The sequence below is a fragment of the Ambystoma mexicanum genome, chromosome 7p (genome assembly GCF_040938575.1).
Source record: "Ambystoma mexicanum isolate Mex_15411 chromosome 7p, UKY_AmexF1_1, whole genome shotgun sequence".
Taxonomy (NCBI): domain Eukaryota; kingdom Metazoa; phylum Chordata; class Amphibia; order Caudata; family Ambystomatidae; genus Ambystoma; species Ambystoma mexicanum.
Window position 1 is genome coordinate 860,782,362 of NC_090939.1, and position 14,297 is coordinate 860,796,658.

Below are 14,297 nucleotides of genomic sequence, written 5' to 3' on the forward strand. Positions count from 1 at the left end.
GGGTGCAGTGTCTGCCCTACCTGCGACGGAGAAAGCCAAAGGAGACAAAGGGCCGGATCCGGCCCTGAAGGAGAGGGCCTAGCAGGACAAGACCTTTGACCCGGCCGGGAAGGGCAAGGCCAAGCAAGACAAGGGGCCCACCCCGGCCTCGCCGTGAAGGCCAGGCCGGGGTGGGCCTCGCCTCGCCTCACCTTCACCCTCCCTTGAGGTGGTGGTGGCGTTGCTTTGAAAAGGCTGTAGGGGCAGACCTGCAGGGTGCCCCGGCGATGGCAAGGGTGACTCTTCCTCCCAGCAAGGAGGCTTTTGAACATGCCAGCTGAAAAGACTCCAGAGCAGAATATGCCGGACCAAAGCCCGAGACGGACCCCTCTGGACCCTAAGAAGGGGATGGGGGTGGGGGGGGGGTATTGAAGGCCTGCAGGGAACTGACATTTCTTCAGCTGATGAGGGTGAGATCATGTCCGTCCATGAGGACGATTATGACGAAGCAGATGCCAGGGACTCGCCCCACAAGGGCGATGACGATGATGGGGATACAGTCGACTAAGGCGACAAGGGGCCCCAGGATGACGGGGAGCCAGGCCCTACCCCTACGTCCCAGGGGCCACCTAGAGACTTTGCACTGGACATCATCTCAGCCCTCAAGTTGCTGGTGTCAGAGTTGCAGAGCAGGATACCGGTGATCCCGCCGTCTGCCTCTCCCGCTGCGCCAGTGCCAGTCACCCCGTTGACAACTGGGGAACCTCTGGCCAAGAAGAGGAGACGACGCCCGATGCCTCCATGCCACCCTTCTTCACCCTCTCCCCCACCAAGAGAGACGGAATCGAGCACAGCAACGACAGGCACGGATGACGACGATGGCGGGATGGGGGGCATCCCGTCACCTATGCCCAGAGCCTCTCAGCCAGATGAGATAGGATCGTTCCATGCGATGATCGCTCGAGCATCATAGCTTTTCCAGCGCACGCCGGAGGAAAAGAAGGAAGGCTTCTTGTATCAGCGCCGGGAGGCGAAGAGGAAGAACATCCTCTCGGTCCCTCTGCTGGATGGTGTTTGGAATGAAGGGCTGGCCCTGAGGCAGAACCCCTCTACAGCCCCAGCGAATAGAGACCGGCTGGAGAAGAAGTACATGGTGCCGGACTCTGCACCCAAGTGCTTGTGGTCTCAACCGTCACCAGACTCTGTGGTCTCTGCGGCCACCGGTGGGAGCTCCTCCTCTTACCGCCAGCCCTCACGCTCCTCCACCCAGGAAGCCAACAGGGGGTGCTCCAAGGCCTTCGGGAGCGGTCACCATCGTCGTCGGGGACCGCAGGGCAGCCAGTCGACCTCAAAGCAAGATTGAACAGGCCAGGACATTGGCTCCCCACCCGTGTACCCCGGTGGGAGGCCGGCTGCCGAACTTAGCGCGTGGAAGACCGTCTCCAGCGACTATTGGGTGCTGGATTCTCTCGCCCCTTTGAGACACTCTAGAGTTCCAACGAAAGTGTCCCCAGATACCACCAGTGGCCCGGCAGGGAAACCACGCCCCCTAGCTTCTGCTGGAGATTCGGCCCATGATAAAGAAAGGGGCGATGGTGCTAGTTCCTAAGCGGCTCCAGGGCTCTGGCGTTTACTCAAAGTACTTTCTCGTTTGAAAGAAGACTGAGGACTGGAGGCCCATTCTCGACTTAAGACTGAACAAATACAGTCCAAGAAGTTCATAAAGGTCACACTTCAACACTTCCTCGGATAACTGGAAGAGGGGTACTTTCTGTTGTTGTTGGACCTGGAGGATGCGTACCTCCACATCCCCATTCACAAAGGACACCGCAAGTTTCTGTGCTTCGTTCAGGGCAAGCATTACCAATTCAAGGTCCTTCCTTTTGGACTGAAGTTGGCGCCCAGAGTCTTCAAGTGCCTGGCGCCGGTGGCAGCCCATCTACAACTGCAAGGGATCCACATCTACCTCTACTTGGAGGACTGGCTCCTCCGGGCCAGATCAAGAGTCATCACCGTCGACTACACTGCGAGGACCGTCCGCTTACTGACGCCATCATAGGACGCTCTGTTCTTGGGATCCCGGCTCGACACAGTGTAATGCCTGGCGTCACGGTCGGAGGAGAGGTTATCGGCCATCTTGGGCATGGTGCAATGGCTATTAGCACTGAAGATCGCCATGGTGAGGGCCATCAAGTCTCTTCTCTGCATGTCATCGTCATGGATTTACCTCATTCGACTCTGCAGGTTGCAAATGCGCCTGCTGCAGGAGTTCCTCAATGCCCATTGGGTCCAGGTGTCTGGAAGTTCCAGGAAAGGACTGCGCTCGACGCAGAGTTCCGTCGAGCGATCAGGTGGTTGGGCATGCGCTCCCATCTAGCCGGAGGCAGGGATTTCCAGACACCCCACCCAACCCCCCTGTACCAAGAGACTGTCACGACAGACGCTTCCCTGGAAGGTTGGGGAGCCCACACACGGCCTTCTTCATGCCAGAGCCCTGTGGTTGCCATAGAAGAAGTTACACATCAACAGCCTGGAACTACGGGCGATATTTTGGGCCCTCAAGTTGTTTCTGCCGTCCCTCAAGGGCAAAGAGTTGAGGGTCTTCACAGACAATACCACCACAATGTTTTACATCTGGAAACAAGGGGCACCAGATCCCCGGCGCTAGTTAGAGAGGCGCAGGACTTGTCGCACGGGGCTGTCAGCCAGGGGATGTTCCTTGTTCCTTTTCACCTGGCAGGAGTAATGAACACAGTCGCCGACTCCCTCAGCAGGGAGCTTCGCTCTTGCCACTAGTGGGAGCTTCAGCAGGATCAAGTGGACTACCTTTTCCTAAAATGGGGCAACCCCCTGGAAGCGACGAACACCAAGTGCCGGAGGTTCACCAGCAGGTTCCCCCAGCCGTAGAGCATGGGGGACGCATTCTCATTCATTTGGGAAGGCCTGTTTCTGCATGCGTTCCCTCCATTGCTTCTTCAAGTCATCAATCAACTCACAGTACCCGTGCAGGATGATCCTTGTCGCACCAGCATGGCCGAGGCAGATCTGGTACCCAGACCTTCTCAGCGTTGCCGCCAGTCAAGCTGCCAGTGGTCGCGGATCTTCTCGCCAGGGAAGGAGGCACCATTCTTCACCATGATCCGGGGTCTCTGAACCTGAAGGCTTGGCTCCTGCAGCATTACTTTGGTGGCTACTATTATCCGGCGGACTGCAAAGAGATTCTCGCCAAGGCCAGGACGTCATCTACTTTAAAATGCTACAGACGCAAATGGAAGCGCTTTACTATTTGGTGCCGTTCTCAGAAGATCAATCATCTGCGGGTCACGGCACCTCAAGTACTTCTGTATCTACTGTCATCTCAATCGGGACTGCCTCATGCCTCCATTAAGGTACATCTGGCGGCTATTTCCCCTTCCGTCAGATCTCCGGGATGGTGTTCTCTGTGGTTGCACCGTCTAGTTAAGGATTTCATCAAAGGACTGTTCCCGCTCGTTCCTGCCGGTGAAGGCCCTGGCGTGGGAACTCAATGTGGTGTGGACTAGATTCATGGTTGCCCTATTCGAAACCTATGCACTCAGCCCCGCTCAAGTTTGTCTTGGAAGACCGCTTTCCTCTTTGCCATTACTTCTGCAAGACGAGTAGGTGAGATCCAGACCCTGTCATGCAAGCAGCCTTACTTGAATTTTCACAAGACGAGGGTGGTGCTGCGGACGCACCCTTCCTTCATGCCCAAGGTTCTGTTGGAATTCCACCTCAACAGACCCTTGCTGAATGGACTTTGCACTCGCTGGATGCGGCTTGAGCACTGAAGTTTTATGTGGCCCGCACAAATAGTTTCTGGAAAACTTCTCAGCTTTTTGTGAACTTTGGTCCTGTGAAACATGGGAAGGCCCTGTCCAAGGCTTACATTTCCAGGTGGCTCTCCGGCTTTATCACTCACTATCACCGGTTGGCCAACCGACCGCTGCCTGGCCGTCAGATAGCCCATTCCACCAGGGCGATCCCTGCTACAACAGCGTTCCCGTCTGGTGTGCCCCTGCTGGACATCTGCAGGGCTGCTACGTGGAGGTCGATGCACACCTTCACGAAATTCTACTGCGTCGACAGGGATTTCCTGGAGGAATCTAGAGTCGGCCAAGCAGTGCTGCGCAAACTGTTCGCTTGAAGGTGAGCCTGGTGAGGAGGTAAGACATTGCTTCTGTTGAGCCTTGCCACCTTCCTTGGTTGTGCATGTGTGTACTGCTATGTATTCTTTATTCATGAACATGTGAATCCATACCAGACCCTATGCTGGAGAAGGAACAAGTTACTTACCTGTAACTGTTCTCCAGCATGGGTCTGGCATGGATTAACATGCCAACCCTCCCGCCTACACCCCTCCGGCTTATTCTCTTGGTCCTACTGCCACTTAATGTGCTACCAAATCTGAAGATGGCTGCCAGAGGAGGGGCTTAGGTAGAGGGCAGTCATTGGCTGGCAGCAGTATGACCCAGAGCTCAGTGATTGGTTGTTAAAAGAAAGACAGTTCAGAAATTAAACTGAAACTGACTTTTTTCTTTTGCCGAGGATTCCTAGCCTGGCGGGGAATATTCATGAGCATGTGAATCCATGCCAGACCCTTGCTGGCCAACAGTTACAGGTAAGTAACTTGTTCCCTTTTCAACATTAAGCTTGCCCCACCTGATATTACACCTAGCATGTCCATGTACCTCTACCATAACTGCACCATCCTCTGGGCCACCCAATAGGCCTGCCATAGACCCCCCACATCTGCGCAAAAGTTTCCATAACCAAAGGATGGTGTTTGCTCTCAATTCTTTTATGGACCTGGAAGTTCACTATGTCCCATCTCTCCATGTTTACGAGGATCTAGTCAATCTTGCTCTCCCCCTGCCCCTCCCGCCTAACCTCCCAGCCCCCCGTGTGCTTTCAAAGGTTAATGTAGCTGGGGAGTCCCACCCCAAAGCGGCTATTGCAAGCCCTTAAATTTGCCGCCATGAACAGAATCGCCACTTCCTCTGCATTCCGATTTTGCCTATTGGGACCAGCTGCATGCAATGGCCCTACACCCCAGTGGCTGTCCTCCTCGTCCATGATATATTTCAGGCTACACAAGGGTTCGAACTGCAGATTAAGATCCCCCATTACCAAGATCTTTAGAGCAGCAGATTTAATCGACCTCCAACTCTGCATTCGCTCGACCAACAGGTCAACCAGTTCAGCACCCCTCTTTGGCAAAATCCTGTTATAAAAATGCATTAGCAACATCTCAGACTCATCCCTGAGTTTCAGTTGTACTTCTAATAGATCAGGAGAGCCTGTGTCCACCATTCTTGCTGATTTAAACAGCGTTGCATCCACCCATGTAATTAACACCCCACTGGGACGACCCCTCACTCTCTTGCGTGCTGGGATTGCGAAAGTGACATACCCCTGGGTATGTGGTGCGTCTTACACCCATACTTCCTGGAGGCAAATTACTGCTTGGTCGCAAATAAACTCCAGCCAGCCATTGTTTATCATGTATTTGCTTACACCTGCTATGTTCCATGAGAGGACCTGCACCCCGGGTTCAGTCTAAGCAGGAACTGTGCCATGGACCGGCATAGATACATTCTGGTCTGCCATTATGACCTGTTCCTGTCCCTTCAATTGTGACATAAGAGGCAATTCTTTACCAGGGTGCCCGATCCGTCATACCCCTTGGGGGCGGCCAGCGCACATACTCCGCTGCAGGAGCCTATCTTGCACTCCAATTCGGGGGGTGGGGGGGGTTCAGGCTGGATTGCATCCTCCCCTACTTATAGGCCCATGAACGCCTCTGTATGTGGTTCCTGGCTTCGGGAAGGCCAGAGATCCATATCTAGCACCAGTGGGACCTGGGAGCATGGAACCAGAACTCTGGTAGCCCCCAGCATATTCGGGTTGCTTGGCCTTTCCAATGATGTCATAAAATCTGGGCATGCGGGAGATGACATTTTTATGAAAATTGCCAAACCGTTTGGAGGGAGCGACTGTTGCTCCTTCTCCAGAAGGTGCCCCTCAACTGTATCCTAATGGCATTTACCTCCTTCAACACACTCAATGTTTCACAAGCTACAATATCACTACAAATTATTGAAAGACAGCCTGCTTCACTCTCAGCCAGTGGGCGACTTTGAGTCCTTGCTCATACTTCGTATCCTCCTTTCTTGGGACATTCATTAGAATAACACAATTTCGCTCATCAGTACCTCCAAGTGGGTGGGGGGGTGCGTCCTCTGCGCCGTTGCTAGGCATGCCTGAGAATTGACATCCCTTCTCAGGAGATCGGCCATTGGACTAGGCTGCGGGCCTCTATTAACTTGGGCATACTCATGTTGAAGGGACCTGTTGGGGGCACTACCAATAATGTGTGCTGGTTTGCCCTGCTCTCCTCTAACCACAATTTCTCCATCTGCCCCCTCTAGCCCATCCTTTGATGCAAGGGGGGGAACCTGTGACGTGGGTACTGAAATGCGACCTGCAAAGTCCTCAACCATACCAGACAGTCTATTTAAATCTTTCTTTAGATCTGCATTCTCCTTTGTTAATCGTAATATGCATTTCAGGGCATTTTTGCATCCTTCAGACACGTGTCCCCCCATCACTCAATCCACTACGCACTTGCGCTAGCATCTCTGTCCCGCCCATGTAAAGGACACGTACTGGTACAGTTTGGGATACCGGGTTTATAGCAGCATTAGGGGCTCAAACCTCTTACCAGTAACCACCTCCGGGGGCTAACTGTTCGCACACCATGCATCCTGCCGTTGCGCCTATGGCCCATCCTCCACAGTTCCCCTATACCCTGTGAAATTGCTGTTTCTGCGGCTCGGTTATCTTCCACAGGAAAGCAGTAGGATTGCCCCTCGATTTGGCTTGGACCCTTAGAGACTTCATACCCAGGTGTTATTTCTCCCACGCCCACCATGACTATGCTTTATGACTGCCCATGCTATCTATTGCTAATGCCTGTATCTCATCAATGCTGAGCTTTTTCTTCATAGCCCTCTTCCCCCCTAACAACTCGGTGGGTCTTTTCCTTACAATCAGATTTTGTGTAGTCATTGTTACTTGGGGTAGCACAGTTAGATACCACTCTAATCCTCGGTTTGGCCTTTGGGGGGGGGGCAGATAATCCACTGCTTTGTGAATTAATTTCTGGTTCTATGTCATGACGAAAACCCGCAATCTCCTTAATCATCGTATTGGCCTCATCAATGCGGTCTTCATATGCGTTTCCTGGCTGAGGCACTAGCTGGCGACCTTTAGTGGCTTCCTTTTCGATATTATCCGAGTGGGTGTGACACTACAGGGGAGCATCCTCGAGCAATGATACTACTATGCAATCTGCTACCCCAGAGAATTCAGTCAGTATTAATGGTGTATATGAGCAGGATATTCCCGCCTAAGGATCCACTTGTGGTTTAAAATATCACAATGAGATTAAGATTTCACACAAGTAGCTTTTGATAAAAAGGAATCCAGGTAATTTCGTAGACAATTGTCAGACACAGAACTTTTCCATGTCAACATTTCACTGAAGGGCTGTATGGGGTTCTCAGTCTCTCTAGATGGCAACTAGTAATCCTAGGACTGTAGTACAATTCTCTTAGGCAATTAAGGACAGGTGTTGCAAAGTAAACAATGTTAATGAAAACATGGTATTTCTCCACAAACATGCTCAGGGTGGCGTTAAGCAGAACCTCTGGATTTTTCTTCACCTATCCAGAGGCCCCACCAAGGGGTGACCAAGGGGGGGCCACAACCCCCCTTATAAAAAAAACGCTTCCTGTCTCCCCCCCACACCCGCCTGCCCTGCCTGCCTCTTATGAATGCAACTTTGTGTGCCACCCCATGTGACCTCATCAGGCCACCCCTATGAAAAATGTCTGGGTGCGCCACTACACCTATCATATACAGATGAAGGTTTCAAATAATGTTAATACAATTGAATCTTTCTTAAAGGTATTTGGGTTCAGTACAGAGATTTTAGTAGTATTGTCATGCGATGCGAGTCCATTGCCCCATCCATGCTTCAAGAGCTGTAGAGTCCTTGACGCAATGAAGAACTTTGGTCATGCTGCAGTAATGTAGGATAAAAACGGAGCTTGGGCGGGTCTGTGGGTTGGTGAACTGGATTGTGTATTTTTGTGTTAGGCAAGAGGCTTACAGTGGTATAGTATTAGCCTGCCTCCAGAAGGATGTCTGAGCTGTAGATCTGAAAGATGTGTAGCCCACATCCTGATCTGGCCCCATCTTGATTTTCTTTTCTACTTTGTCGCGACAGGTGTACCAATACAATACCAATAAAGAGGGCTTCCTTTCGGCCTCTGCTTCGCCCATCATGCGTTGGCCAAGCTCATTGTGGCAGCTGCCTCATTACTGGGCGGTGAGGAAGGAGACCTGTAGGAGTTGGTGTCCACATGTAAGAAAATGTGGATGACTAATTTGGTCCCCCCTCAGGATTCAAAGCAGCAACATCACTTTGCTGCGTACCATTTGACATCTCCTTTCTCACTCCATCTCAGATATTCTTCATCAACCCCTAATGTGATTCTTGCATTGGAAAAATCTTTCCAACCAATAGAGTATGGAATAACCATTCCAAACTTCTGTCTGGTTTACTGTGCACCTTGCGCTCAAAAACATATTGACATTAGGCTGCATGTCTTAAAAAGTGTCAGCATGTTGTGAGATTATTCTCCTGAGCTTGTTGCATGAAGGCTTTTGTATTCTTTCCCGTCCAATCCTCCGCCCCGCAGCAGTTTAAGAACGCCTGACTTCAAAGGTGACCCACTGCATTGCCACTCATTGTATGGGCTCAACAGTGTACACAGAGTGATGTCTCTGGTCACCGACGGGCACCATCTTCAGTGCTGAGGGTGACGAGAGCTGCTCTAGAATATGCCCCTCTTCCGATAAGGCCTTTTATGGCAAAAATTAGCCAGATCTACGATGAGGAAGGTGAACCTATGCCCTTTGGGACTGAGCCCATTGTCTCCAGAGAGGAGAGAGCCTTCCCAGAGGAATTTTATGGGGAAGGTGAGGACATTCAGTTACTGGCCCGGACCTTCAGGAGGCCAGCCGTCTTGACGCCTTGCCTGAGCCGGATATCCTTTCCGGCTCGAACTCCGGTAGGCCTCATGCATCCTTTCAGAGGTTGATGACCAAGGTTGCTGCTTCCATGGGGTTTTCAGCCCTGTCCAGACCAAATTTCCAGTTTGAAGTGACACATTCTGGACGACGTTCCCAAAAAGGAGGCCTTGCTACAATTTAACATAGCTGTGGAAACTCAAGTGTTGGAAACGTGGGAGGTGCCGACTTCTACACCTGCAGGCGACAGAACTGGCAAGAAAACATTGTCCAGCAAGAAAACATTGTCCAGCTCCATCTGATCCAGTCTTTTTGTACATCCATGGCTCCTCCGAGAGGTTAGTGGTTCAGGTTGTGAGTGCAAAGTTGAAGACATCCACCTGTATTTCTCTTCTGTCTGAGAGTAAGATAATTGACGCCTGGGAAAAGTTTGCTTCGGGTAGCCTTTCCCTATGAGCAGGGAATGTCTCCTGCTCCCTGGCAAAGTTCTCTTTTGTCCTTTTGTCCACAGTGGCCAACATGGCAGAGCCCATCCCTTGAATTAGATACGAGATGAGGGTTTCTGGCTATGATTCAAGATGGCAGGGAAACTTCCCACCAAATCAAGCAGTTGGGTCTCGACACAGCTGACTGTGTTGGACACTCCATGGCCACGAGTATGGTGAGTGTGACGTCACTCATGAGAGCATGAAGCTTTGCTCAGATGTACAGGCAAAGCTACTGGATATGCTCTTGAATGGGCAGAACTTGTTTGGGGCCAAGGCCGACAATGCTCTATAATGGTTCCAGTCCTCCAAGATGAAAGCAAAGTCTTTGGAGTAGGCAGTACAGCAAACCTCTGTGCCATCCGCGAGGGGTACGGCCTTTCACCCCTCTGCCTCCTTCACCCCCTGTGGAAGAGAAAAAAAGAAAAAAAGAAGTGGCTCCTTATAGGCCCTTTATTCATACACACATAATACACATAAACCTAACAAAAACATAATATATAGTCTATTATACATAAACATAGAGTCCCGTAGAGTCCCAGTCTGCCCAGGATTCTGAACTGAGGAGCTGCTGCTACATTCTGCTTTGCTGGAATACTTTTTCAAACTGCTCTAAACTGGCCCTTTAACTGGTTGACTCCACCTTAAATAGGTGTGCAGACGCGAAGCGCCGCGCGGGGTCGCGCATAGTCCCAGTCTGCCCAGTCCGCCTCAGGACAGTGTAAGGGTGGTGTTTGAACAAAGATGGTCATCAGTGGTAAAACGGCGGCGGTGCCAGGCCCACAGACGAGGCTGAAAACGTTATTCGAGCGCCGTCAGTCGAAATTAACAAAAGATTTTGGCATTACTACAGCAACTAAGTTCGCCGTTGAGGTAAGCGATCGAAGTGCACTAACGGTTGTAATAAATGATAAGCAAATGAACATACCTTCTTTACAAGCGCTTGCGTCTGCCCAAGTCACCACAAATGAGGAGGAAAGCGCTGACACACAAACCATGAGTGCGCAATTACCTTCAGTCGACCTGCGTGGCCAGCCCGAAGCAATTCTTTGTCTCGCGGGCCAGGCGAACATGCAACCAACCCGCCCACTACGAACTATCTCACCTAGAATCGATGCCAGCGTCCTCATCGGCGATAGAAGTGATCTCCCGTGTGAATTGCATAATGGAATAACCATAGACCCCACACAATTCCTTTCGCCGTTCGATGTCACGGATGTCGAACTACTGGAGTTACAAGTTACAGCGGGCTCCTTCGAACAGAGAGAAGTATCATTTGAGCCTCAGCTGCCCCAGTTGCCGAGTGATCAGACGCAATGCATTATGGATTCTGAGGTACATCGACCCACATCCAAATTGACCCAGCTGCAGCCATTCTGAACATGCCAGCTCTACAATCTGCAGCACTGGTATCGGCCTCGGCTCCTCCCTCAGCAGCATAGGCAGTAATCACGCCTCGCACTTGCATTGCAAATCATCCGTTACTGCGTTCCATTCAGACGGGATTCGTCTTTCCTGAAAGGCAAATGGACTGTATCCATAAAACTATCGTGCCTGGACCCGCGAATGCAAAATGCACAATAAACAAGGATCCAGACCCCACCCAACTCACATTGAAGGCATTGTTAACTGGACCTCCCGGCAGACAACGCAGCTGTTGTTTAGCACCGGGAAGTGACTTGATCAAGTGGCCTGAAACTGACCCAATAAAATTAAACCCAACAGGAACGGAGCCTAATCAAAATAAAATGACAATTTTTCTAACACCGAGGCGTGACGCTGCCAAGCGTGAGGCTCGCCTATCAAAGCGGCTATCTGATGACAATTTGCAAATCAAAGACAGGCTGACCAATAGCTTTTTACAATCAGGCAACACACAGAGGGCGATGCCTGTCATAGACACAAATCACAGCCGAGAAAATGCAAACACGGCAGAAGTAATGAAAAACAAAGGGAGAACAAGTACTCCCCATCAAAAATCCCTGCAAGTAAAGGACATAATAATTGGGTCAAGTGATGCACTAAACGACTCGGTGCTAAAAATTCGGGATGTTGCCACATTGGATCAGCCACATACTAATGGTAATGTCTCCGAGACTGCAAATGAGGAGCAATCAAAGCAATGTGACGAAGACCAAATACTAAAAGAGCAAGAAAAGGATACTGTACAGAAGGCTAATCTATCAGTAGCGGCGTCAATCCAGATCCACAACAATGTGTTAGCCGCGACGTCCTTGGCGTTAATCCCCTTTGTAAAGTTGTACGAAGCTCTGAATGAGTCAATAAGGGACCAAGGCGCAATACTGACAAATATGGAAAACAAATTATCCAATCTGACTCACAGCTACTCGCTATTACAACAAAAAAGTGAAATGGAGGCTAACCTTTCGCTGTAATGGCAACATAGATTGGGTGATTTGGCAATGAAAGAGCACACAAATTCTGCTGACCTAATGGAGGCCATTTTAGAATGCATGAAATGGTTTCGCCATTTAGACAAAAATCGCCTGAATGACCAGTTGTGCTAGAATAACCCACAAGACGAACAGCAGTCAAAGAGTTTCCCCAAACCGGCCAATACAGCGATTCATGCCGAAGAGACATGTATATTGAGTCAACCAATACTTTCTGGAGTTCCAGCAGTACCCCCAAAACCAGGACAAAAAAGTCAGATTAGCTAACGCATCTAAGACAATTGCAAAACCTGTCGAGCAGGCTCTACCGTCAGTGATTGTTGATCCTATCACTCTGGCAATTCTACCAGAAGTGAAACCGCAAGAGCCCACAAAGGGTATCCAGTGCAATACCTTCAGTTTATTTCAGGGAATGCAAAGACACTGGACCTATCCATAAAACAAAAGCGACGGAAGTAATAAAACGATTGCCGGCACAAAGAAAAGGCGTCGTAAGCAGTTGACAGTAAAAACCAAACAATTCATTCGCAATTTGTCTACACCCCGAAAAGGGGGGTACTATTTCAGCGAAGGACGGCAGACAAGCCACTCGAACCCCAAGTCGTTAATGACACCAATGATGGGGCATTGAAAGAAGCCGGACGACAAGACCGGCTTCCAGATTCAATCCCAAAAAAAAGCCTCAGGTTGGACAGGGTCCCCTGCTCTGGAGAGGTTATACAGGAGTCCCTGGCTGGTGAGGAGTGGCCTACGTACTCAATTGACAGTGACGAGGAATCAGCAAATGAGGAAAACGAGGGCACATCGGGCGTGCTTTCCTGGGCGTTGTCGAACAGATCCTTATCCTCTAACCACTCGCCCTGTGGATGCAAAGCGAAAAAAGGCAAAATGACTCACCTCCCAAACGAAGATAAAGATCTAATTAAGGTACCAAAGAGTGTACCGTCAAGTGGGATCAATCGACCTAAGGAAGACTCAAAGAATAGAATTGAGATAAACAAAACTCTAAACCCAAGATAAACACAAGCACAAAGGTCAGAACAGGCTGATCAAAAACCTCAAGAGTTTGCCGAGAATCGTCGTGTGCACTCAAGAGCGACAGGGAAAATTCGGATTGTGAACATCTTTCCAGATGGCAATGAAGTAAACCTAAACAGAAATAATGTGATGCGTTTACTTCATGTAATTCCTCCATTACGTACAATCACGTTGGATGATATCCGTCTCGTTGAATACATTTCGGAGACATGCTCTGACCAAGTTTTCTTACATATTCGCTCACAAGCGGTAGAAAAAACCCTACTAGCAGCGAAAGACCAACTGCTCTCATATGGTTTCGAGGTGTCATTCCAAAGAGAAGAAAGTAAGAAACAGCGGTCTTTGAGCAAGTCTATGGCCGAAGATAGCCGTACTACCAACAAAAAGAGGAGAGATATCCTAAAAAAAGTATTTAACATTCACCCCGCAGGAACTGCCAAAATAGCCCAGAATAAGCTCAGGGATAATACGACTGGTCAGCGCAGGAAGTAACTAGTCTCGCAGAATGGAAAAGTGCTCACTGGACTGGTGTCATGGAGCACACAGGGTTTTACCCATCTCTTTCAAGATCTTCCTCTCTCGCTAGACAACAACCTAGCGTTATGTCTACAAGAAACGTGGCTACGAGAAGAACCAATAAGAGATGGTTATTCCATAATACTAAACCCCGCAGGAAAAAATTGCTTTGGTCGCCCATTTCCGGGGCTGTTAATAATGTTGAACAATTCCTTTGGTTGGGAAATAAGAGAAACCTATATGCCCAAACTATTTGTTCTAGGGATCTTGATGAAATTCAAACCAACCGTCTTCGATGTCCCAAAAATGTTACTGTTGTTAAACACGTATTGGAACCCGAAGATGATATCTACGAGCTGTTATTTGAAATCATTAGCAGCAATCATAGACAACAATCTGGTGAAATGGCACTCAATGCAGATAATCGTATGTGGCGATCTCAACTGTTCCTGGTTTGATGACATCCAGTCTACGACTTGGCTTACAAAAGAATCATTGGATTCCTATGCGGAGAGAATACACCTATGGTATAGTGATATGGAATCCCGGGACTGTGAAATGCTGAATGGGAAGACAAAAAGTGATAATCCACCCAAACCAACCTGGCATGGTGGGACAACGCATAAAACGCTTGACTATATATGGATCTCAAATAATGTATGGGCTGATATCAAAGATCTTGAAATATGTAAAAGTGTTAACAGTGACCATGATCCATTGGTTTTGCGTTGGATGTGTGAGAAAATCA

The 14,297-nt window shown here is 49.7% G+C and overlaps 1 protein-coding gene across 2 annotated transcripts in view; it reads left to right on the top strand.

The window, feature by feature from the left end:
• TPP2 (tripeptidyl peptidase 2) overlaps positions 1-14,297 on the top strand; it is a 1,218,153-nt gene that overhangs the window by 1,147,998 nt on the left and 55,858 nt on the right. The gene's annotated exons all lie outside the window — the stretch shown is intronic.